The following is a 27,348-nucleotide window of genomic DNA, read 5'->3' as shown; positions in this document are numbered from 1 at the left end:
ATGACCTGTGCGATGTTTTCCAAATAAAGTAACCCTGGCGGATATGACTTTCTCTATCCGTGAACCGATTAGCACTTAGAACACTCGCTACCACCAACATTCCTGACCCCGTGGCTGCATCCTCCCGAGACTCTGCTCCGGAAGGTCCCCTTGTTTCTCCATTCCCATCCACTTCATCACACTAAACAGACTTCCCTCATTCTACAAGACAGCCAATTTCAAAACCATCGGGACTTTTCCTACTATCAATATTTTTTTTCCAACGTGAACATCAAAGAGTACAAGTGAAATTGCACATCATTTAATACTCGGATTTGTATGGGGGTATACCTCTACAATTACGTTCAAGATCATGAGACTCAGGTTTATGCAATAGAAGTTTACGTGTTCATAAAATAAACTATTGGACCTCGTCGGTAGGAAGAGCTATAGGTACCGAATTTATCTCGATGGTACACACGACACTGGGCGCAAAACACTGTTGTTGAGACTAGTCTGAAGCTTGTCTGATACCATAAAGCCTTGCGAGATGCACGAAAAAAAGTATATGGAGCTGAACTTTTGCGCAACCGTCCGCTATGATTCTGCGGGCAGCAGCGGCTAGCGCGAAGGTCCTAGACCTAAACACTCAGTGGCTCAGCTACTCGCCAATATGCTCTAATGTTTATATCATTTAGGACATGGAAAATTTGATATGGATACTATATATATCCATTGCAATTGCAAATAATGAACGAATAGTGGTTTCTTGGACGCACTTTGAAGTAATCAAATATAATGACAAATATTAGTCAGTACATTTACCAAATATTTCCAAAAGCTTACTTGTGAGTGAACAAACTTTAGCAGCCAGCAAAGCTATCCCAGCTACGTAAATAAACATCGTCAGTGACTTGGTGAACGCCATCTGTGTGAGAGACAAGTATTAGGTATCTGTCTATCTATCTATCTGTCTATCTACACACACACACACACACACACACACACACACACACACACACCACTGGGTGACAAGCTGAAAACCTTCGAATCTGCCGATGAGAAAAGTTTAGTCCAACTTGGTGTAGTTTGGTTCTATTTTGGCCAGTGGTAAATGCAAAATATTGCTGCCTTTTTTTTTAAGGTAAAGGGAGCAACGCAAGGGAAGAAAAGTCCTATAGGTGCTGTTCCTGTAAAGAAAATTCAACGAAATACCAAAAAATAGAGGGTCAATTTCGGACGGAAAATTGTCTTGATACTCTCCTCTTGAAAGAATTCATGTCGTAAGCAGAAAGAATACAGACGTAGGATATATTTTCCAGAGTTTACCAGGGATCAAAAAGTGAAGTTGTTGATTAATTCTTGCATAATATATATGGATAGCATGTAGATGAGCAAGAATGTAGTCGTGTGCACCGGTGTCGAGAGAGGGGTGGGGGCATGCAGTTTGCAATTTAGAAGAGCAGCGAGCATGGAAATATCGGTAGAAGATAAATAGGTAGGCGGTGGCTGAGTGGTTAACGTGTTGGCGCCGTGTCCAGGGGGACTCGGGTTCTAATTCTGCCCGCCGCCACGGCTGAGATTTTTCAGTGTCCGCCGAGTGGCGTCAGATTACCCATATGCTGTACTAAAGACCACCTATCAACCCGGACTTTAGATTCTCTCTCTAAAGAGAGGCTCAAAGATGACTTCCGGGGTGCAGCATGAGCCAAGAAAGATGGCGCTACTATAAACACTTGCCTGCGCCATAACGGGCTGGGGCCGACCATCAGACCTCACCAGGAAAATCTACCGTCACCATAGGCCGAAATGTAAAAAGAATAAAAAATAAAAATAAAAATAAACGCTACGGCGGAATTTAAGAGATAGGAAGCTGTCAATAAGAGTAGGGGAGCTGATAAGGTGGAGAGCGTTTGACTTTGTCCCAAAGGGCTATGTGTGAAGAGTCCCCTCCAAAAATGAGATGCATACTCCATACGGGAATAGATGAAGCCCTTGTATATGGACATCATCCATGTGGGGGAAAGGAACAGGTGGAGACGATGCAGAACGCCTAAGTTCGAAGAAGTTAATTTAACAAGAAGTGATATATGAAGTTTCTGGTCAAGATTTTGAGTTAAGAAAGAATCGAGAATGTTTAGGGTGAAAGATAGGGACAGATGATTGTTGTCGAAGAGTTGGGAATGGGTATTAGGAAGATTGCATCGAGTAGACAGGTAGGGAATCTTGAAGCACTGAAGGACACCAAGTAATTCTTGTTGGAGGGTCGTCTGGAAAAAAATAATAATAATAATGCAGAGTAGAGTCATCAGTGTAGGAGTAGGTATAGCAGTTTGTTATATAAAGGTCATTTAATGAACAATATAAAGAGTTAGAGAGAAAACAGAGCCCTGCGGGACGCTATAATCCTGATAGGTTTAGGGGAAGAACAGTGCCAGTATATACACTAGAGATTGATCGGCATGAAACGGAACGGGAAATAAAAGAACATAAAAAGGCATATAACTTCCCAAAGGGTAGTTTAGCAAGTAAAGATACACACACACACACACACACACACACACACACACACACATATATATATATATATATATATATATATATATATATATATATATATATATATATATATATATATATATATATATATTTATATATATATATATATATATATTACAACAAGGGAGGCAGATCAAAGTGCAAAAAAAAAAAAAAAAAGCTGCTTCGACAAAAGAAAACAGAACGAGAGGCCAGAAGAGAGCTAAACTTTGAGAGGAGAGCAGTCTTGATACTCTCCCCTTGAAAGCGTTCAAGTCGTAGGCAGGGGGAGTACATAAGAAAGCTGTTCCATAGTTTACCAGCTGAAGGGAAAAAAATAATGAAAATACTGGTTAACTCTTGCATAAAGGATTTGGACAGAATAGGGATGAACATGAGCAGAATGTCGTGTGCAACAGGGTCGCGGGAAGGGGAAGGCTTGCAGTTAGCAAGTTTAGAGGAGCAGTCAGCGTGAAAATATCGATAGAAGATGGAAACAGATGCAACATTGCGGTGGAATTTTGGAGGTAGAAAACTGCTAGTAAGAGGAGGGGAATTGATGAGACGAAGAGCCTTTGACTCCACTCTGAGATGTATACTCTATACGAGGGCGGACAAGGCCCTTCTGTAAAGACAGCATCTGTGAAGGGGAAAATAACTGGCGATGACGATACAGAACGCCCAACCTCGAGGAAGCTAATTTGACAAGAGAGGATATGAAATTTTCAATAAAAAATTTGAGTTAAGGACAGACCGATAATATTTATTATATAAGAAGGTGGCAGGTGTGTGTTGTCGAAGAATAGGGGATAGGTGTTTGGAAGATTGTGTCGAGTTGACAGTTGAAGAAACTGAGTTTTTGAGGCATTGAGGGACACCAAGTTCCTCCTGCCCCATTCAGAAATGATAGTAATGTCTGAGGTCAAACGTTCTGCAGCCTTCAGTCTGAAATCTTTTAGTTCTTATTGGAGGGTGTTCTGTTGGCCGGCCATACCTACCGGCCAAAAAACAAACATACTGTGTGTGATGTACCTATAGCCAAGCAATATTTACGAATAATATGAAACATAAAGGAAGTGGAACAACTAATAGACACTCAAGGAGCACCAATAACTCAAGCAAACAAGATATACCTCCAGATGAGAGGTAGGATACCGTCTGCGGTGTAGATAAGTGCCGAAAGAAAGTCCTTGATATTCAAGATGATGTAGAATGTGATCTTTGTCAGATATGGTTTCATATAGGTTGTGCAAAGCTATCCAAAGAAGATTTCAAATTGATGCAGAAATGCAAAGGAACCCGACTGTTTTGTGTTACGTGTGAAGGGAACTTTAAAAACATGGTTAATGAAAGTAAAAAAACTTAGAGACCAAATTAAGTCACTTACAAGCCAACATAATATTACAAATGATGAAGTAGATAAGATACAGGAAGAAATCTTGCTTGCAAATCAAAGACCTAGCAACTAAGAAGAAGAACAAGGGTCTAACAGGCCTCAACTCACATATGAAATAATGGAAAATGCAATTAGGGAACAAATAAGATAAATACAAGATCAGAAAAATAGAAAAAAAATAAGCTGCTGGTATTTGTGGTTAAAGAAAGTAGCAATACTGACGTAACTGACAGACAAGATCAGGATAGGTCTTTCTGTACAACACTTTTCATAGAGGTTATCAAATCAAAGTTGAAGAAGAACCAGCCAAAGAGAGTATCATCAGACTAGGAAAACCCCAGCCCCAAGGCACTGAACCAAGGAGTGATGTGGGGGTAAGGACTGTTGTGGACAGGCCCAGACCTATTCTGGTAAGATTCAAAAGTACGAGAATGAAGTGGCATTGAACTTTCACCAGGCATGACATGGAAGAAAAGTGAAGAGGACTGGATTCTTGATGAAAAAATGAAAAAAATATTAAAATGGTGAATGAGGATGGTATATCAAGAAAGGAAAACTGCCAAAATCTGAACTTTCTTCGAAATTTGTAATAAAAGAAAATGAGAGAAAAAAAAAAAACAGTGGAAGATAAAGCAAGTCATCTATAAATTAAACTTATAAATATACAAGGATTAACTCAAACCAAGGCAAGATAGAAGACCTCATAAACAAGACCACAATATTTTGCATCACTGAAACACAGTAGCTAACCCCAAAAATGAGATTTATCGGAAGCACGGGATATATATATTTTTTACAGCAAATGAAGTAGTTCAAGGGCAACAACACGGTGTAGAAAAAAGTCCGCTAATCGCTGCTCCTACAAAAGATAAAAGTGAATAATGGCCAAAAGAGAGGTCAGTTTCGGGTGGAGAGGTGTCTTGATACACTCCTCTTGAAAAGAAGGCTATTCCAGAGTTTAACAATGTAAGGGATAAAAGAGTGTAGGTGCTGGTTAACCTGCATTAGGGGTTTGGACAATATAGAGATGAGCTAGAGTAGAAAATCGAGTGCAGCAGGGCCGCCGGGGGGAGGGGGGCATACAGATAGCAAGATCAGAAAAGCAGTCAACATGACAATATCGATAGAGGATAGAAGATAGAAAGATGTGCAACATGGCGGCGATATGTCAGTATGAGGAGGGGAGCTGATGAGACGAAGAGCCTTAGACTTTACCCTGTCCAAGAGAACTGTGCGAGTGGAGCCCGCACACACATAAGATGCATTCTCCATACGAGGGCGAACAAGTCCCCTGTATATGCATAGCATCTGTGCGAGGGGAAAAGAACTGGCGGAGACTATACAGAACGCCCAGCCTCGAGGAAGCTGATTTAGTAAGAGGGGAGATATGTAATTTCCAGTTGAGATTTTTTTTTTTTTTTTTTTTTTACGTTGTTTGCCTATTGCGCCGGTAGGCATCTTCCCGGTGGGGCCTGATGGTCGACCCAAGGCTTCTTCCAGGTGGGGCCTGATGGTCGGCCCAGCCCGTTCTGGCGCAGGCGAGTGTTTATAGTGGCGCCATCTTGCGTTGGCTCATGCTGCCCCCCGGAACTCGTTCTTGATTCGCTTGGACGGCTTCCTCTAGAGTCCGGGTTGATGGGTGGTCTTCAGGACAGCATGTGGGTAGTTTTAAACCACACGGCGGTGACTAAAAAATCCGAGTGGTAGCGTGAGGATTCGAACCCGCGTCGTCCATCACGCGGCGAATGTGGGTCCAGTACGCTACCAGTTCGGCCACCGCCTACCCAGAAAGTTAAGGAAGTTAAGGACAGACCGAGGATGTTTAGTGTAGAAGAAGGTGGGTGACAGCTAAGTGTTGTCGAAGTATATAGGGGATAGGTGTTTGGAAGATTATGTCGAGTGGGCAGGTAGAGAAATTGAGTTTTTGAGGCGTTGAAGGACACAACGTTCTTTTTGCCCGAATCGAAAATCATAGGAAGGTCTGAGGTTAAGCGCTCTGCGGCCTCCAACCTGGAATTATGTAGTTCCTGTTGGGTGGGCCTTCTATCAAAAGAAGTTGAGTAATGCAAAGTAAAGTCATCGGCATAAGAGAAGACAGGACAGTTCGTTTTGGGAAGATCATCAATGAACAATAGAGAGTGGGAAATAGGACATACACCTGCAGGACGTCACTGTTCATAGGTTTAGGGGAATAACAGTGACCGTCTACCACAGCAAACATAGATCGGCCAGAAAGGAAACTGGAAATAAAGGTACAGAGAAAAGAATAAAATCCGTAGGTTGGCAGTTTGGAAAGCAAAGATTTGTGCCGGACCCTATGAAAGTTTTTTGATATGTCTAGCCCAATAGCAAAAGTTTCACCGAAACAGCTAAAAGAGGATGACTAGGAGTCAGTTAGGAAGGCAAGGCAATCACCAGTAGAACGTCCCTTACGCGGTCAGATAGAAGGTCAGAAGTGGATAGTGCTTATGAATCTTCTGGTTATGGATTGATTCAAAAGATTTAGAAAGAGAGTTTGAGGGACTGGAACGGTCACCCTTCTTAGGCACAGGCTGTACGTAGCCGTACTTCCAGCAGGAAGGAAAAGTAGATGTTGACAGGCAGAGACGAAAGGGTATGACCAGGCAGGGTATCAGCAGGGAAGCACAGTTTCTGAGAACAATAGGAGGCACTCCACAGGTCCATGAGCCTTCTGAGGATTGAGGCCAGAGAGGGCATATAAAACACTCTTAAGAGTCTTAATAACAGGCATAAAGAAGTTAGAGGGGGGGGATGAGTAAGAGGAATATGTCCAGAATCGTGCACAGTGGAGCTTTTGGAGAAAATTTGAGAGAGTTCAGCCTTACTCAAAGATGAGACGGCGTTGCTGCCGTCATGAGTAGGGAGAGGAGGGAAAGATGAATGAGTGAAATTGATGAAGATATTTTTGGCTAGTTGCTACAAGTCCCTGGAAGAGTTAGAAAACAAACACATTTAGAGAAAAAGAAGATAAAAAGGTGGGGGCATCGTGTTACTATATAAGAAAAACGAAAATATAAGGCTAGAGCAACAGCATACCCCACAAAAACACTTATTGCATGTCTTTATGTACATGCATATACTTGCAAAATTATAGTGGTATACTTTGATACTAGAGAATTAGAAAGAAACAGGACAATTAACCCGTGGGCTTCGGCTATGGGAAAGCCGAGAAGTGCCTGGGAAACGACAAAATTGCTCTGCATTTTGAGACTAAGAAAAGAGTATGGAACGTACATCAGAGTACTCCTCTCATAATCATAAAGCCGTTAAAAATATTAACTTTTACTCAAACTTCATTCTTTTTGGGTGGTGTTTGTTACAAAATAAACAGTCTCGTGACGCGTGGCATCTAGTCGAGAGTCGCTTGTTGTGTACTATAGAAAATTTGACAAGTGATCACTGTATGGATAGCAAATTCAGTATGCCATGACCTTACAGCACCACCTATGACAAAAAAGCCCACCTCAAGATCACTCACCCACCAAATTGACCTAGGGCATTCATGGTGGGTTGCACTATGCCACCACCGCCTACAATTAGCTCGAATTAGGGTCCACCGTACCACAGCCACGACTCGTGAAAGCCCTGAAAAGGGTCTGCCGACGTTTTCGGGTTAAGGGACCCAATGAAAGGTTAATACAAAATTAACTAAGCAATATGCCACAGCTATTAATGGGCGACTTCAATGGTCATCTTGGATTTATTGGAAAACAAATGCTAAACACAACAGGAAACATGGTTCTAGACCTGGCAGAAACGTTTAACCTCATAATACTAAATGGAGACCCTTTGTGTGAAGGAGAAACCACCTGGAGCAGGGGGAAGCAGAAGAGTTCCATTGACTTTCTGCTATCCAATCAAGAAATGTTTAAAAAATTAAAACAGATGACAGCTGATTAAGGCAACCGCAAATTTTACCTTTACAAAAAGTCGATGCCATGCGACTATCCTGACGAGTAATAGTGCAACCGCGAATAACACCATTTGCTCAACTAGAGCCAAAAATATATGAAGGCAGAGATCAAAGCCCTCGCCAAAATTCAGCGGAAAGTGAACTTTGAAACTGAGAAAAAGTCATAAAAGATGTTTTATAGAACATAGTATGGCGCACCCTGCTGTGAAATCCGTTTCTTTCTAGGTTGTCACATTTGGCTGGAATTCCATGATTCCGCCAAAATTCCAACTTTTTACTGGTGCGACGTACATACAAAATTGTTGAAGAAAAGTTGCTCATTTTATCATGATGGAGTCTGTAAAATATATTTTTTAATCATTGATCTGAAAATTTACTGCCTACAGAGAGCCAAAGTTGCAGTGTAACTCGAAAATATTTTTTGTAAATATTTGTACATTCTGGAATGAATCTCATTGAATAAAAGTTAGGAAAGTATCCTTATAACTTTATTGTGAAATCAGAATTTTATTTGGATTGACCGTTTGGCTGGAATTCTATGATTCCCCCAAAATTCCATCTTTTAACTGGTGCGACGTACAAGAAAATTTATTGAAAAAAAAAGGTCATTCTATCACGATGGATCTGAAAAATATAGTGTATAATCTTTTACCAGGAAATTTACTGCCTACAGAGAGCCAAAGTTGCAGTGAAACTCGAAAACTATTTTTTTGTAGTTTTTTTCATTCTGGAATGAATCTCATTGAATGTTGTGGAAAATCATCCGTATAACTCAAATGTGAAGTCATATTATTATTTGGACTGACCGTTTGGCTGGAATTCCATGATTCCCCCAAAATTCCAACTTTTTACTGGTGCGACGTACATGAAAATTTATTGAAGAAAAGGTGCTCATTTTATCACGATGGATTCTGAAAAATATAGTTTATAATCTTTTACCCGGAAATGTACTGCCTACAGAGAGCCAAAGTTGCAGTAAAACTCGAAAAATATTTTTTTTGTAAATTTTTGTATATTTTTTTTCATTCTGGAATGAATCTCATTGAATAAAAGTTGTAGAAAATCATCCATATAATTCAACTGTGAAATCAGATTATTATTTGGACTGACCATTTAGCTGGAATTCCATGATTTTCCCAATATTACAACTTTTTACTGGTGCGACATACATAAAAATTTGTTGAAGATATTGGTTCATCTAGTCTAGAACATCACGTATATCAGTGGAGGTGTCAAGACTACGCTTAACACGCACACTACGAACATAAACTGAAGGAACACCGCCGGAGGTAAACAACTGAGGGGACAGATACGCAGGCAATCAGTGGGTCCATACGCCCGGAGGAGTCGCCGCCTCGCCCACCTTAATACGTGGGTTCCACCCAAGTAGATGTGGTGCCTGCCAGCTTCAATAGGCCCGTGACTGATGGGCTATGAAAGAGCCCTGCACAGGTTAACACTGTCAGTAGGATTGTGTCGGGGTGGGTGGGGGGGTACAACAGACTGGCTGTAGTGGCAGACGCCCCTGCAGCCGGTCTGTTGATGAGTGTCTGTTGTGTCACTACAGGAGATGGACGACACCAGCCCCCTCTAACTAACCGATGACCTCATATGATCATATCTCTCCTACTCCTCCAGCACCTGGGAGAGATAGTAGCTCCCATCTTCACCCCGATACCGGTATAGGTATCGCTCTCGTAGGTCCCCCAGATTAGGGTACTTGATCTACAAGGCCGAACAGTCAGTGGGACCGTAGTCAATCATGGGGTCAATCAGTGAGTGGGCTCTAGAAACGTCCTGAGCCTTTCGGAGCCTTAACTAGCGAATGAGCCCAGAAGGCTATAGGTGGAAATACTGGAACTCTATAAAACGATGAGGCCTGGCAGCGGCGAAATCAGTGTATTGTACACTTACTACTGGTCCGCCATGACCAATAATACCTATCTTAGGGGGTTAGCCACAGACTTCTTCATCCAACTGAAGCCACTTGTGGTTTAGGTTTCTCTGATTGGTGAGGCTAAGTACAGTCTGAAATTTATTACTCTTGTTGCAGTGTATCCTTCCACTTGCGTGAAACTGAAGAGACGGAGGTGTTCAGCGTCAAAATTTAATCATTAAAACCAATGTCCCTCGGGACACATTCATTACATTGGGCGACTTTGATGGTACGATTGGCACTGACAGAGTTGGTTATAAGTTATGTATTGGTCTAGATGACTCTGAGAACAGGAACACCAATAACTCTAATCAATTTATGTGCATCATATTTAAGGTTCTTTATATGTTGGGTGGGAGCCTATAGTAAAACCATCTTGCCGTTTTGGCGTTGGCTTCCGTAGGACAGCCTCGCCCCGACGCTCTGCCACACTACCAGGGTGGCAGTACGGTACGATACGAAGTATTATCCGTACTCCATACCTGGCTAAAATACCGTTCCGAAACTTCGTACCGTACCCCCAGTTACTTTTCTGTACCATACAGTACGGAAAAAGTACCGTACCCTATTTCCGTAGTGTTACCTTACCACGAGCAAAATATATCTACATCAATATATTCTTAACATGTGAACAGTTCATTTGAGAACATGTGTGCATTTAAAAAAAAGATGAAGTGACTATATAATCTTATAACAACCCCTATATTCAGAAATATATTAACATGTAAACGGAACAATTTTAATTGTAAATATTACATAGGTAATAACAATAACAATAATAATAATAATAATAATAATAATAATAATAATAATAATAATAATAATAATAATAATAATAATAATAACAATAATAATAATGTTACCATTTCTATGTTGTCTGTTTTGAGGTAACATGTGTGTGTTCTTTGTCAATATTAGTTAGGCTCGCAATTGTACCTCGCTGTACGGGCTGGATTCACAGTCACACAGGTTGATTGTAAGTTAGTGAGGTAAAAAAAGGCCTTACCATAAATTGTTCCATGGAAGTGATGTAGCGTGTCCGAGCGATTGCCGTCACTTCTGTCTTTTTCTCTCTCCCTGGGCATGCAGACGTGGTTTACACCCATTTACAGTCTCAGTGAACGTGTCGAATCGCCTAGAGGCCAACACCATGCCACACGTCGTGCCACCGTCCTCTCATAGCTAGTTATGAGCTCTGTCTCTCAAGGTCTGTATTTCGGCGGTCAGCCGGAACAAGTCAGCAAATTCTTCTTTTGTGTCACTCACAACAACCTGAGCTCGCCTAAACACGATGGCGTCATACAAAGCTTGTGTTTCAACACCAATATTCCTGTCATTTTTATCTATATGATCCGTGCCTTACAATAAAAGTTTAACAGTTAATAGATGTTTATTGTATTATATTTCTCGACTTCTGTTGAAGATAAGTTCTATTATATTTCTTTCTTATGACTAATAAAACATGTCTTGCAATGAAATTTCATTGATAACGTCCACTAAAATTATCATTATCCTTATGAAATTCAACTTTTAAGTGACTGTTAGATTTCGACACTAAGCTCCATTCTTAGAACAATTTTATCAACATTTATCAGCCTTCCCTTCGCCTGGTCCCGGCCACAGTAGTACTGTGGCTGCTAGGCGTCTTCTGTTCTAATATCTGCGTTTGTATTCTGCTACAACACTGGCGTTTCCATCTCAGAATCCGTATTAGATGAATATCATGTCAGAATAATCAATAACATAAGTATTGTAAGTAAAAAAATCTTCCAGTATTCTAGCAGTAGGCTAGGTATGTAGCACATTTGTCTTTGCGCTCGTGTCTGCGATAAGTTGCGTTATAGTGTTAAGATACAATTGAGTATTCCATTATTGTTGGGACCTATATGTGTATTATGTTTATATAACAAGCTCACAAAAATTATTCAATCATTTGAGGATTAGCCTTTCAGAAGATTTCAAGTGTACAAATAAAAGTTCCCCTCTCCAAGCTACACGACATCGCTCTGCTGGTCTTCCATCCATCCCAGCTGCAGAGTGGCCCCCGCAGCACACCCGCCACAGAAACCTCATTTTTGTAGTAAAATAAAGCAAAAAAACAGTGTATGCTTACAGAGTGTTTATGTATTAGAATGACTTGAATTATCATATCCTTGAGAGTCTACTGTAACTCGTGGGACACACTGTATAGCCGTTATTTTGTACATATCCACTTCCTGTGAGCCCTTATCCGCTATTAGTAAGCCAGGGCTACGGCACGGTACGGTACATTTATCCGTACCCGTACCTAAGTCGTAATGTACCGTATTTCACAGAAAATATCGTACCATAATTCTGTGCCGTACTCTCGGACTACATATTAACCGTACCGCACCGTACTATGTACCGTACCGTACCGTCATGTCAGCCTTGGTAACACAGTCCCAGTGCCTATATTTTCCTTTAATATGTCAGCTATTTACTACTTCTTAGTGAATATAATCAATGATTTCATAATCCATTCAGGGTATATAATGTTGACTTTTTTATTTTAATAATGACACTGTTTTAGTATAAATACCACAACAATGGGGTATATTCATCCTTACCGGAAGTCACCACTGAGTACGTCTTTGGGCCCACGAAGCTTTAACTATTCTTTCGAATAGTAAATTACCTGTGTTCCTCTGGGACTTGTAACAATTGCAATTCAATACAATAAGAGATAATATTGTAAATAAAAATGTATTTGATCATTCTCGTTATTTTATTTATTGGTTAACGAGAGAAAATAAATGGCTGATGCAAGGTTCTCCTCATTAAAAATCTTTCTTGCATGAAAGTCCTGCAAAATCAAGCACAACTAGACCTTTTAAAAATTATATTTATATTTTAATATTTGTTGAGTACCTGCTTAGGGTGTATCAGTCTCACCTTCGACGAAATTTGATCTCCGTGGGGGACAATAGCTTCTGCTTCCAGTGTTACCCTCCCCCCTCAATTATTGGCCTTAAACGACATCACCTTTGACATGCCCACCTTCCTGGTAGAGTCAGGCGTCCACACAAGGTGGACCCCCACACAACTAGCTAAAGTACTACCATTTGTAATAGTCCAATGGGGTGTCGGCCGGTGCGTGTCAGCCCCGCCCCGCAGCTCTGCCACACACTGTCAACAACTCTCGCTTCCTCTCATATGTCAGCTATTTACTATTTAATATAATTAAATAATTGGATAATCCAATAAGGCCATATAGTGTTACAATACCACAACACTTGACGAATTTGTTTCGCGACATTGTCAGTGTGCTGAAGGTAGGACCCCAGGTCATTTCCCTCAAGGTCACGGCCAGAATGGAGACTGTTACCTCCCTCACCCCGCGCTCTCGTTCGCTACACAGTGACAGCTGATAAATTATATATATTTTTTTTTACTTTGCTAATTAGATGGACTCTATGAATTTGATCATTATTATGCAAATACTTATAAACATAATGTTTTTTTATTTTTATTTTTTACAGCAAAGATGACAGCACAAGGGCACACACAAAAAGGAAACAGTAAAAAAATCCCGCTACTCGCTGCTCTTGTAAAGAATCCGAAGAGGTGGCCGAAAGAGCAGTCAATTACGTGAGAAGAGGTGTCCTGATAACTTCATCTTGAATGAGTTCAAGTCGTAGGCAGGAGGAAATACAGTTGAAGGAAGATCGTTCCAGAAATTACCAGCGTGAGGGATGAAAGAGTGAAGATGCTGGTTACCTCGTGCGTAAGGGATTTGGACAGTAAAGGGATGAGCTTGAGTAGAAAGTCATGTGCGGCGGGGCCGCATAAGGGGGGGGGGGGGAGGTATGCAGTTACCAAGTTCAGAAGAGCAGTCAGAGTGAAAATATCGATAGAAGATAGAAAGGGAGGCAACAAGGCGGCGGAATTTGAGAGGTAGAAGACTATCAGTAAGAGGAGGAGAGCTGATGAGACGGAGGGCCTTAGACTCCACTCTGCCCAGAAGAACTGTGTGAGTGGACACCCCACCCCGGTGAGATGCATACTCCATACGAGGGCGGACAAGCCCCTGTATATGGATAGCAACTGTGCGGGGGAGAAGAACTGGCGGAGACGATTCAGAACGCCCAACCTCGAGGAAGATGATTTAGTAAGTGAGGAGATGTGAAGTTTCCAGTTAAGATTTTGAGTTAAGGATAGACCGAGGATATTTGGTGTTGAAGAAGGTGACAGCTGGGTGTTGTCGAAGAATAGGGGATAGGTGTTTGGAAGATTGTGTCGAGTTGATAGGTGGAGAAATTGAGTTTTTGAGGCATTGAAGGACACAAGGTTTCTTCTTCCCCGATCGGAAATGATAGCAAGGTCTGAGGTTAAGCGTTCTGCAGCCTCCAGCCTGAAGTCATGTAATTCCTGTTGAGAGGGTCTTCTGTTGAAAGAAGTTGAATAATGCAGAGTGGAGTAATCAGCTTATGAATGGATAGGACAGTTTGTTATAGAAAGAAAATCATTGATGAATAATAGGAAGAGAGTGGGTGATAGAACAGAGCCTTGTGGAACACCCCTGTTGATAGGTTTAGGAGAAGAACAGTGACCGTCTACCCCAGCAGAGATAGAACGGCCGGAGAGGAAACTAGAGATAAAGGTACAGAGAGAGGGATAGAATCCGAAAGAGGGTAGTTAAGAAAGCAAAGACTTGTGCCAGACTCTATCAAAGGCTTTCGATATGTTTAGCGCAACTGAGAAAGTTTCACCGAAACGGCTAAGAGAGGATGACCTAGAATCAGTTAAGAGAGCAAGAAGATCATCAGTAGAACGCACCTTGCTGAACCCATACTGGCGATCAGATAGAAGGGTAGAAGTGTAAGATGCTTTTGAATCTTCCGGTTAAGGATTGATTCAAAAGCTTGAGATAGACAGGAAAGTAAAGCTATAGGGCGGTAGTTTGAGGGATTGGAACGGTCACCCTTTTTAGACACAGGCTGTACGAAGGCGTACTTCCAGCAGGAAGGAAAGGTAGATGTTGATAGGCAGAGACGAAAGAGTTTGACCAGGCAGGGTGTCAGCACAGAAGCACAGTTTTTAAGGACAATAGGAGGCACTCCATCAGGTCCATAAGCCTTCTGAGAGTTGAGGCCAGAGAGGGCATAGAAGACATCATTCTTAAGAATCTTAATAACAGACATGAAAATGTCAGAGAGAGTCCAGAGTGGAGTTGTTACAGAAAGTTTGAGAAGAGTTTAGCCTTTGAGATATATGAGACGGCAGTGCTGCCGTCAGGGTTAAGGAGAGGAGGGAAAGAGGAAAAAGTGAAATTGGAGGAGATATTTTTGGCTAGATGCCAGAAATCTCTGGAAGAATTAGAGAAAGCAAGGTGTTGACATTTTCTATGGATGAAGGAGTTTTTGGTAAGTCGGAGAATAGATCTGACACGATTCCGGGCGGAAATGGACATATCATGATTAGTGGGAGTGGTTCTAGTACCTTTTGTGAGCTGCCTCTCTATCTTTGATAGCACGAGAACAAGCGTGATTAAACCAAGGCTTTTTAGCATGTGGAGAAGAGAAAGTATGTGGAATGTAAGCCTCAATTCCAGAGACAATCACCTCTGTGATACGCTGGGCAAACACAGAGGGGTCTCTCTCCTGTTGCATAAATTGAGAAGAAAAAGGCTCGAGGAGTTATCAAGACACCTCTCAGGTCGGCAGCCAGAAAGGAAGTCCTCTCGGGGGGGGGAATTTATGCTCCCCCCACTCCCCCCCAGGCGGGAACTCGGAGGCTTGGTTGTTGAACGTCATTTTGAACTTTGAATTTTGGGAAAAGGTGTGTATGTTGTGTGAATGTAGTGTGGTGTTGATAGAGGAGGATCTGTCATTAGAGAGGATGCTGAACTACTGTCTGGTGTAGATGAGACAATAGGGAAACGGTTAGTGAGGTAATGGGAAGGGTCTTTCGAGGGTTTCAGCACCCTCCTCACTTCCCATATGTACCTCACCGGGAGTGGCTTGCGCCCGTTCGGTAGGTGTCTTCCTACCTACTCATAGCAGAGAGAGAGAGAGAGAGAGAGAGAGAGAGAGAGAGCGTGGGGCTGGGCTGACTCACAGCGGCCGGCGTCCCATTGGACGTTTCAAATTGTTTGCCTATAGTGACCTCACGGACACCCAAACACCTGGCAGTCCTAGTGTAGGTGTGTGTGTGTGGGAGGGGGGGGGGTCCAGTTGCTTGACGCCCTAATGTTTTGATAAATTTCATTGAGAACGTTGTTTCTCGACGTTGTCAGTGTGCTAACGGTCTGACCCAGTGGGGGGGGCATGGAGTCTTGCGGTTTGAAGCCACTAAACTGTCGGTCGGCCATATTGTTCAAGCCGGGGAGGAGTGGCCACTTGGATGTACCTCCATGAACGGCCGGCCAGACCACGTGTCCTCTTGTGACATTTCATGAGGGTTCGTGAGGTAGACTGGCAGTACATGCTTGCCGCTTACAATTTTCTAACTTGTATTTGTAAAGGAGATCGCACATCTTGGTGATGAATTGTCCTCACCGCATTTCTTGATCATGAATACATTACTGCGCTTCTTGGATATCATGTACAGTATTTTCTTACCTGTTACAGTATATTTACAGTAATAAATTACGAAGCTGATTCACAGACAGGTGTACGAAGAGATAATGAAACTACTGTTCATGTCTTCTACTGAAGTTAAGATCTATCTTACAGCAGTCATTACCATCACCTTGTCTGACCTTACATCACCAGCAATCTGACCAAACACTTGAAAGTAATGTAGTAATGCATGATGTGCATAAGGGTGGAGGGTTTACAAATCTCATGAGCTGATAAGTGTAAAAAACAAGGGCAACCTGTGTTTTCCATCAAAATATGTGATAACCATATGAATAGAATGCGAAAAAAAATTCAAAGAAAAGTACTGATAGGCAGCAACAAGCATCCCTACGCAAGCCTTTCAACGTATGCTTGCCATAAAATTGTTACTGAAATGCTGTCAGCTTTTGAAAACAAGAAAGTATTTTCAGATCTGTCCAGTCATATGATGGAAAGTGAGCCTCTAAATAATCATCTGGTTTTACTTATCAAGGCAGTTGCTGAAAATTATCTGCAGGTCATATACAAGTATTCATGCAAACAGTTTACATTTAGAAAAACTTCATTGAAAAATGTAAAAAGCAAAGCAACGCTCAATAAACTAATATCGTTTAATGGTTTGCAGTGTGTTTGGTAAGGGTAGCTTAGGTATTTTTTTAAGGTGCAATAAAGGTTAAGAGTGATTTTTTTTATGTCCTACGCCTGCATGTTCAAGTGCTGGAAAACAGTAAGAAGAGAAAATAAAAACATTACGGTACTCCATGGATACGGTATTCTAAGGGCAAGCGCCCTTCATGTTAGGCGCTCCACCCTCGTATTCGTACCTCGCGGCTTGAACAATATGGCGGCCGATATGACAGCTAAGACCACGAAAACTGGCTTCACTCACCAGTACAGCGCGCTCTGCGCTGTGGGCCTCTCCACCCTTAATACCTCCATGGTCTGACCATAGACTTCACAACTAGTTGACGGGAAATCTCTTCAGTCTTGGCGCGCTGGCTTCGCGTAAGGGGCCGATTGTTATGGCGACTTTCACTGCGACAACTCAAACACACTCTGCGTTCTTACTCCGAATTTAAGTGGAAACAGGACGAAATCTTCAAGTTTTAGTGCATACAAGCAGGCAGGAGTGTCTCTAGAGTGATTTGGTCGAGGATTCAAGGTAACTTATATAAAATAGCACCATGCGTGCACTTTGAAAACGTTGTGTAAAAAATGGCAAATTTGCGTAACTTTAGTTTCAAATCTTTACGTAAAATGAATGATAACTGTAGGATAGTGAAGTCCACAGTTTTACGTATTAGGAAACAAGAAATGTACGTTTAGTTAGTGCCTACATGGCAACTCAGCTCAGTTCCCGCGTCGCCTAACTCGCCTTAGGCACGCAGTCAGCTGGGCACTTCCCCTCTGTAAAGGATTATCGCTGTCCTGCCTCTGTTTACTCTCCAAGTAAAGGACCTACAGTTATTCATCGTCTCTGTACCCTTCCCCACAACTGCAAGGATCCAGAGGACGATACAAGAAGACACAGAAGGCAGTGGATCGAGTGGAAGTGACGGAGGAGACACAAGATATGAGGACGCCGCGACCCCGTGGAGTAAACTGTGGAGGAGCCGTACTACGCCATCAGTGCAGTGACTCAGTGTTGTGTGCAGTGCAGTGGTGTGTTCAGTGCAGTGTGGTAGTGAGGGGGCTGTTCACTACGTCCTACGGGGTCGAGTATGTGTGCATGGGGAAGGCCAACTCTGACCCGACTGAGCACTCTTTCGGCAAGCGCCGCACCATGTGCGGCGCCAACTACTGGACGAGCGTGCAGAACTTCATGGTGAGCAACAGGTTGGCCCAGCGCCTGCATTTGCTGAAGCTCGTCGGGTTCTTCCCCGGGGACGTGCAGGCCGACCTGGACCGGGCCAAGGCAGAGGAGAAGGAGGACGACAAGGTGATCTTGGCCCAGCTTGCCAGGGAGCTGGCCGACGACCAGCCGGACCCGCCGACGGACGAGTTGCTCCTCGCCGCGGTCGGCAACTACGCCGGCTACCTGGCCAGGAAGGTCCAGGCCAACTCCTCTGTGGCCGAGTGCTGCAAGCAGGAGCTTGCCCAGCAGGAGGAGATGAAGATTACCGTGGAGCTCGAGAGGGGCGACCCGCCCTCTGTGATGTTCGACGCCCTGGTCGAGCTGGTCGACAGGGGAGAGCTGGAGACGGGCCGGGCGGTCCTGAAGCGGCCATCTCTCCCAATGGCCCACATGGCGTCCTTCGGGATGTCGCTGTGGGACTCCCTGATGTGCAGGGAGGACAAGAAGGAGCGCAGTTTGAGGTTCCTCTCCCTTGCCATGCGCCACAGGGACGGGTTCAGGCACCTCCTGGAGTTCCTGGCGGCCTCAGACCCGACCTTGCAGGGGTACAGGTGCCAGGAGGGGCACAACCTGGCCAACACCATCTTGCCGCACATCAGCAGGTCCCTCTTCAACTGTTTCGGTGCTAATTTCTCCAAGGACGTGACCTCAGAAGCGAGGAAGAACAAGGCCTTGAAGCAGCCGACCGGCAGGAAGAGGAGCAGTATCGAGGAGGGCAGGAAGGAGACGGCGAGGAACAGGGACGTGTACAAGTCCAGGAAACTGACCGGGGCCCACAAGTCATAGGCCAAAAGGCTAAAGTGATTGTTCAGGGACGAGGGCCAGATAGCCGGCAAGACGTGCTGCGGCAATAGTGACATCGGAATTCAACCAAAATAAGTTGTGATTGTATATAGAAAAATGAATATTTTGCTTTTGTTGAGTAAAATTAAGATGTTTCTGCATGCTTTCCTCAAGTATTAAGTTTCTAATGTGAAAATTAAGTGATTTATTAGATGTTAAAAACTTACGTAAAAAATTGCACTAAATAAAAAAAAAATAAGTAGCTATTTCGGACAAAAACTTATAAGATATGCTAAATATTGCTATTGATTCTGAAAATATAAGTGATTATCTCTGCATTTGGTGATGTTTGTGCATCTAGCGTAAAATCTGAGGATTTTATAGCCTTTTTAAGTTTTGTTATACTTATATAAAAAACAATTAATCGGGATTTTATTAGGGAACGACTTTGAATTTTTTGATACCGCTGCTCATGGAGACTCATATATGCCTAAGGGAGGTGCCTGTTTTAGTTTCAGGTCGCTAGCTGCTTTGGTTTTGAAAATATTTAAATTTTAATTTTTTGAAAATCGGCCCCCTGCGAATCGGCCCCGCGCCCCGTTTCCCGTCAAGAGATTGTGAAGTCTATGGTCTGACCCAAGTCACTTCCCTCAAGGTCATGGGCCAGAATGGAAATTGCCCAGGGCCCGGGCTATCACTCTACCTCTCCCCGCGCTCTCGTGCGTTACACAGTTGATAGCTGATCTACGAGCGTATGTATATATTACTCGGTTTTAATTTTTTTAATTTTTTTATTCTGTGGCATATATGAACTCGAGCCATATTATGGAAATAACTATTCACATAATGCAAAGTAGAGTCATCGGCGAACGAGTGGATAGGACAGCTTGTTCTGGAAAGATCATAAATTAATATCGGAAAGAAATTGGGAGACAGGACTGAGCCCTGTGGGACACAACTCTTGATGGGTTTAGGGGAAGAACAGTGACCGTCTACCACAGCAGAGATAGAACGGCCGGAAACGAAACAGGAGATAACAGTACAGGGAGAGGGATATAATCCGTATGACGATAATTTAAAAAGCAAAGAAATGTACCAGACTCTATCGAAGGCTTTCGATATGTCTAGCGCAACTTTTTTTTATTTTACATCTTCGCCTGTGGCGCCGGTAGGCTTGTTTCGGACAAAATCTAAACACGTTAGGTCGGGCGGCCTGGTGGTATGTGTGACTGGCCTGGTCCGCGCAGTGACGGCGCGGGCCAGCGGCTGGATTCTGCTGCAGAAATTGATTCAAAAGTCACTATGAGCGACTTGCGAATCAAGGCTTTCACCCAGGTAGAAAAGTCCTTTTGAAAAAAGCGTATCCTTTTGAAGTGATCTATTCTTTACTCTTATAGTCATAGTTGAAAGCAGGTCCGTTCACGGCAGTGTCTGTGCATAGTTCCAAATGCATACCAAATGCACAGCATTGTATGTTCCCCCATCCCATTCATGTACTGATCCGCGAACAACTGATCTGTAAGGAGAAAGTTCAGTTTGTTGCCTTCCAGTTTCTCGTCGTCTTAGTCTCTCCTATCCTTTACCTGCTGCTTGTATACTTTTGAGCTTTTGTTGACTTTGTCCTTTTTGTTTCTTTGTTCAACTTTCACAATACTGTCATCACATCATAAATTTTTGCTTACTATATTTTGTTTTTTTTATACATTTCACAGGCTGATACATCAGATTCATCACCCACATTTCATTTTTCACAGATCAATTCCAGAAGATTGATTCTGATTAGTTTAATCATATATTAGGACATAAATCAAAATACTTCCAAAAACAAAAATTTTTTTAAAATTTTTTTAGGAACTTTTTGTTAGTTTGCCAGTGTCTTCCTGAAGTGTCTTTCCATAAGCGAATAATCAGGTCCTACGTAAGATACTTAACCTAGTACTACTTCTTTTACTTGTCCACAAATCAATTCAACTTTTCAGTACAATATCATGCATCTCAAAAATCTTTGAGAAAATTGCTTGAAATTTGCTTCCAGCATCACAAACCGCACATCCAGCATAACACATATAGGCTTATATTATACTTATAATGTCTAGGTAACTGAAAAAAACTCTGAACATTCAAGAGAACAGAACATGAAGAACTGGTGTTCTCTTCTTATGAAATTGAAATACGTGTTTACACCGTGACCGTGGAGAATCCATTGACGCATATAGAGCATCATATAAATCATAATACATTGTACATTATTGGGGACATACACATAAATAACATATATATATATAAGAGCTGCATGCATCACATGCATCATGATATTTACAATGAGAATTCAAGGACCGAATACTATACCTACATATATCCTGGTCATTTTATTGCACATTTATTTAACATACATCTAATATACATAAGCAACACACCATTTGGGAGGAAAAGTGATTCTTGGTACTTCTTTCTTCAAGTTCTTTATTCGACTTTCAAACTTTCCAAGGAATTTCATCATCCATGTAACTGTCACTATCATCCATGTAACTGTCACTGGTAAACAACAAAGCACATTTAGCATTGATTAGATCTCTCCTACTACACGGCACACCACACCTGTCAGTTTTCTCGTCTCTTGGGATTCGGAATCGTAAGTTATTAAGTTATTCTTGCCTTTTTTATTGCAACAACCCAATACCCGCAACTGATTTGGCATCGTTAATAATAATACTCCCACGGACATGCCTATGCATGGCTATGCAGAGGCAGGGCAAACTGAAACTATATTATATTCGGAGGGATTTGATTTTGGGAAGTCCACACCCTACTAAATATTGCGAAAAGTAGGACAGGCCGGCGGCGCGACGCCCTCCCCTGCCCACGTGACGTCATCACCACCTGTCACCTGCGCGCGCGGTCTCGTCCCGCCTGACCTAACGTGTTTAGATTTTGGTTTCGGAGGGGCCCATTTTGGCGCAGGCCAGTATTTATAGTGGCGGCATCTTGCATTGGCTCATGCTGCCCTCCCGGAGCTCATCTTTAATCCTAGAATCTAGAGTCAGGGTTGATAGGTGGTCTACTGGACAGTATGTGGGTAGTTTTAAGCCACTCGGCGGCGGCTGAAAAACAACAAAAAAACTGAGAAAGTTTCACCGAAACGGCTAATAGAGTTAAGAAAGCAAGAAGATCACCAGTAGAACGCCCCTTGCGGAGCCCATACTGGCGATCAGATAGAGAGTCAGAAGTGAATACATGCTTATAAATCTACCGGTAAAGGATCGATTTAAAGCTATAGGACAGTAGTTTGAGGGATTGGAACGGTCACCCATGCACAGTCTGTAAGTAGGCGAACTTCCAGCAGGTAGGAAGGGTAGATATTGAAAGGCAGAGACGAAAGAGTTTGACCAGGCAGGGTGTCAGCACGGAAGCACCGTTTTTTAAGGTCAATAAGAGGCACTCCATCAAGCCCATAAACCTTCTGATGATTGAGGCCATAGAGGGCATAGAAAACATTCTAAGGAATCTAATAACAAGCATAGTGGAGTAAGAGGGGGGATAAAGGCAAAGATCAAGAAGTGAAATTGGAGGATATATTTTTGGCTATGTGCAAGAAGTCTGTGGAGGAACTGAAAAGAAAGCAAGGTTGTGTCATTTTCTACTGATGAAACGGTATTTGGCGAGTCGAAGAATAGAGTTGGCACGATTCCGGGTGGAAATGTAAAGATCATGATTAGCCGGACTATGAAGGGTCTGGTACCTTTAGTGAGCTGCCTCTCTATCTTTGATAGCACGAGAACAAGCGTGACTGAACTAAGGCATTTTAGCATGAGGAGTAGAGGAAGTATGTGCAATATGTGCCTTAATTCCAGAGACAATCACCTCAGTGATGAGCTGGGCATACACAGACGGGTTTATCGCCTGGAAGCAGAAATCATTCCAAGGGAAATGGTAAAAGTACTACCTCAGGTCGTCCCGCCGAGCTGATGCGAAATGCCAGAAGAATGATCGGTGTGTCTTCAAAGCGGTCGAGGATACGTGTAGGGTGCTGAATCAACTGTTCTAGATCACTGAGGAGAGCAAAGGTTTAGGCTTGTTCACCAGGTTGGTCAGTGAAAGATGATGAAAGCCAGAGCTGGTAGTGAACATAAAAGTCTCCTAGGATAGTGATTTCAGCGAAGGGAGAGTGAATTAAGATGGGCTCCACTTTGTAATTCAAATAGTCAAAATAGTCAAAGAAATTTACATAGTGGGTAGACTTAGGTGAGATAAACTACACTGATATATTTAGTAATAGAGTAACAGTGAAGTCTTACTCAGATGGTGTAAATTTCTAAAGTGTCAAGGTCGTGGGCACGAGAGGAATTGATGTCATTGCGTACATAGACGCAACATCTTTCGCCTCGGCCTATCAACATCTACCTTTCCTTCCTGCTGGAAGTACGCCTTCATACAGCCTGTGCCTAAGAAGGGTGACCGTTCCAATCCCTCAAACTACCCCCTATAGCTTTACTTTCCTATCTATCTAAAGCTTTTGAATCAATCCTTAACCGGAAGATTCAAAAGCACCTTTCCACTTCTAACCTTTTATATGATCACCTGTATGGGTTCCGCAAGGGGCGTTCTACTGGCGATCTTCTTGCTCTCTTAACTGATTCTTGGTCATCCTCTCTTACCCGTTTCGGTGAAACTTTCTCAGTTGCGCTAGACATATCGAAAGCCTTCGATATAGTCTGGCAGACAGGAAAAAGTCTTTGCTCCACTCACACAGCTCTCTTGGTCAGAGTGGAGTCTAAGGCTGTTCGTCTCATCAGCTCTCCTCCTCTTACTGATAGTCTTCTACCTCTTAATTTCCGCCGCCATGTTACCTCTCTTTCTATCTTCTATCGATATTTTCACGCTGACTGCTCTTCTGAACTTGCTAACTGCATGCCTCCCCCTCTCCCGCGGCCCCGCTACACGCGACTTTCCACTCATGCTCATCCCTATACTGTCCAAACCCCTTATGCAAGAGTTAACCTGCATCTTCACTCTTTCATCCCTCACGCCGGTAAACTCAGGAACAATCTTCCTTCTTCTGTATTTCCTCCTGCCTACGACCTGAACTTTTTCACGAGGAGGGTATCTGGACACATCTCCTCCCGAAATTGATCTCTCTTTCGGCCACCTCTTTGAATTCTTTTTGGGAGCAGCGACTAGGGAGCTTTTTTTTATTATTGTTTACTTTTTTGTGCCCTTGAGCTGTCTCCTTTGTTGTAAAATATATATATATATATATATATATATATATATATATATATATATATATATATATATATATATATATATATATATATATGTATATATGAGTGGTTAGCGTGACGGCCCCGCGTTCAGGAGTTCCAGGAGAGACGCGGGTTCGAATCTCGACCGCCGTACAGCTGAGGTTTTTCAGTCACCGCCGAGTGGCCAAAAACTACCCACATGCTGCCCTGAAGACCACCCATGAACCCGGGCTCTAGATAACCTCTCGAAAGAGAGCCTCAAAAATGAGTTCCGGGGGGCAACATGAGCCAACACAAGATGGCGCCACTATAAACACTCGCCTGCGCCAGAACGGGCTGGGCTGACCATCAGGCCCCACCGGGAAGAAGCCTACCTGCGCAATAGGCAGCGACGTAAAAAAAAAAAAAAAAAATATATATATATATATATATATAAATATATATATATATATATATATATATATATATATATATATATATATATATATATATATATATATATATATATATATATATATATATATATATATATATATATATACGGGGAGTAGGTAGCAAGACACTTACCGAAATTGGCGTAAGCCACTCCCGGTGAGGTATATATAGGAAGCGAGGAGGGTGCTGAAGCCCTCCAAAGACCCTTCCCTTGTCCTCACTTCCCGTTTCCCTATTGTCTCATCAACATCAGAGAGTAACTCAGCATGCTCTCTAAAGACAGATCCTTTCGCTTTTTGCACACCACACTACATTCATACAACATACACACCATTTCTTCAAATTTTACAAATTCAAAATGGGTAAACAAAACAAAGCCTCGGAGGCCCCACCTGGTGGGGGACCACAAACTCCCCCAGGGAGGACTCCCCTTTTGGCTGTCGTCTTGAGAGGTGTCTTGATAACTCCTCATACCTTTTTCTTACCAATTTCTGTAACATTCTCGGTCTTCGTTCCAATTTGCATTCTGTGGAGCACCATCTCTCCTCCTCTAAACCTCTCCTTCTCTTCCTCACTGAAACACAGGTCTCGGCGGTTACTGACAGCTTCTACTCTGTTCCCTCCTACTACCTCTTTGCTAAATTTCAATCCAAACGTTGAGCCAACGTGCGCAACGGCATTACTTGCTCTCGTGTCCACGACCTTGACTCTTCTGAATTTTCAACAATCTTGCTAAGACTTCATTGTCATTCTACTACTAAATACATCTGTGCTGTTTATCTCTCACCTAACTCTACTAACTATGTAAAATTCTTTGACTACTTGGACTCTAAAGTGGAGCACATCTTGACCCACTCTCCTTTCGCTGAAATCTCCATCTTAGGAGATTTCAATGTTCACCACCAACTTTGGCTTTCATCCTCTTTCACTGACCAGCCTGGTAAACAAGCCTACAACTTTGCTCTCCTCACTAATCTAGAGCAGTTTGTTCAACACTCTACATGTATTCCCGACCGTCTTGGAGACACCCCCAACATACTGGATTTGGATCTGGATCTTACTGCGAAGGGCACCTGTATAGGTGCATACCACGCATACTAGACCTCTTCCTTACCTCTAACCCTCCTGCTTACTCTGTCAAACTGTTCTCTCCGTTGGGCTCCTCCGATCACAACCTTATTACTGTATCCTGTCCTGTCGCTCCTGTACATCCCCTGGACCCACCGAAGATGCGATGCTTCTGGCATTTTGCTTGAGCTCGGTGGAACGACCTGAGGATGTGCTTTTCCGATTTTCCGTGGAATGATTACTGCTTCCAGGAGAGAGACCCCTCTGTGTGAGTGCAGCGCATCACAGAGATGATTGTTTCTGGAATGAAGGCACACATTCCACGTTCTTTCTCTATCCCTCATACTAAAAAGCCTTGGTTTAATCACGCTTGTTCTCGTGCTATCAAAGATAGAGAGGCAGCTCAGAGAAGGTATCAGCGCCTTCGAACTCCTGCTAACCATGATCATTACATACCTACCCGGAATCGTGCCAAACCAATTCTTCGACTTACCAAACGCTCTTTCATCAACAGGAACTGTCAAAACCTTGCTTTTTCTAATTCTTCCAGAGACGTCTGGCACCTAGCCAAAAATATCTCCTTCAACTTCACTTCTTCATCTTACCCTCCTCTGCTTAACCCTGACAGTAGCACTCAAACTTTCTGTAAAAACTCCACTCTGGATGATTCTGGGCATATTCCTTCAATTATTCATCAATGATCCCTCCATAACAAACTGTCCTATCCACTCATACGCTGACGACTCCACTTTGCATGATTCAACTTCATTCAACAGAAGACCCTCTCAACAGGAATTACAAGACTCCAGACTGGAGGCTGCAGAACGCTTAACCTTAGACCTTGCTATCATTTCCGATTGGTGTAAAAGGAACCTTGTGTCCTTCAATGCCTCAAAAACCAAATTTCTCCACCTATCAACTCGACACAATCTTTCAAACACCTATCCCCTATTCTTCAACAACACTCACCTGTCACCTTCTTCAACACTAAACATCCTCGGTCTATCATTAACTCAAAATCTTAACTGGAACCTTCACATCTCCTGACTCACTTAGTCAGCTTCCTCGAGGTTGACCGTTCTGTATCGTCTCTGCCAGTTCTTCTCCCCCGAACAGCCGTTATCCATATACAGGGGCCTTGTCCGCCCTTGTATGGAGTATGCATCTCACTTGTGGGGGTGCTCCACTCACACAGCTCTCCTGGACAGAGTAGAGGCTAAGGCTCTTCGTCTCATCAGCTCTCCTCCTCTTACTGATAGTCTTTTACCTCTTAAATTCCGCCGCCATGTAGCCTCTCTTTCTATCTTCTATCGATATTTTCACTGCTAACTGCATGCCTCCCCCCTCCCGCGGCCTCCCCGCACACGACTTTCTACTCAAGCTCATTCTTTTACTGTCTAAATCCCTTTCGCACGAGTTAACAAGCATTTTCACTCTTTCATCCCTCACGCTGGTAAACTCTGGAACAACCTTCCTTCATCTGTATTCCCTCCTGCCCACGATTCGAACTCTTTAAAGAGAAGGGTATACACCGCTCCTCCCGAAATTGACCTATCTTTCGGCCACTCCTCTTGACTCTATTGTGGGAACAGTGAGTAGC

The sequence above is a fragment of the Eriocheir sinensis genome, chromosome 9 (assembly GCF_024679095.1).
Source record: "Eriocheir sinensis breed Jianghai 21 chromosome 9, ASM2467909v1, whole genome shotgun sequence".
Lineage (NCBI taxonomy): Eukaryota > Metazoa > Arthropoda > Malacostraca > Decapoda > Varunidae > Eriocheir > Eriocheir sinensis.
This window is presented reverse-complemented; position numbering follows the sequence as displayed.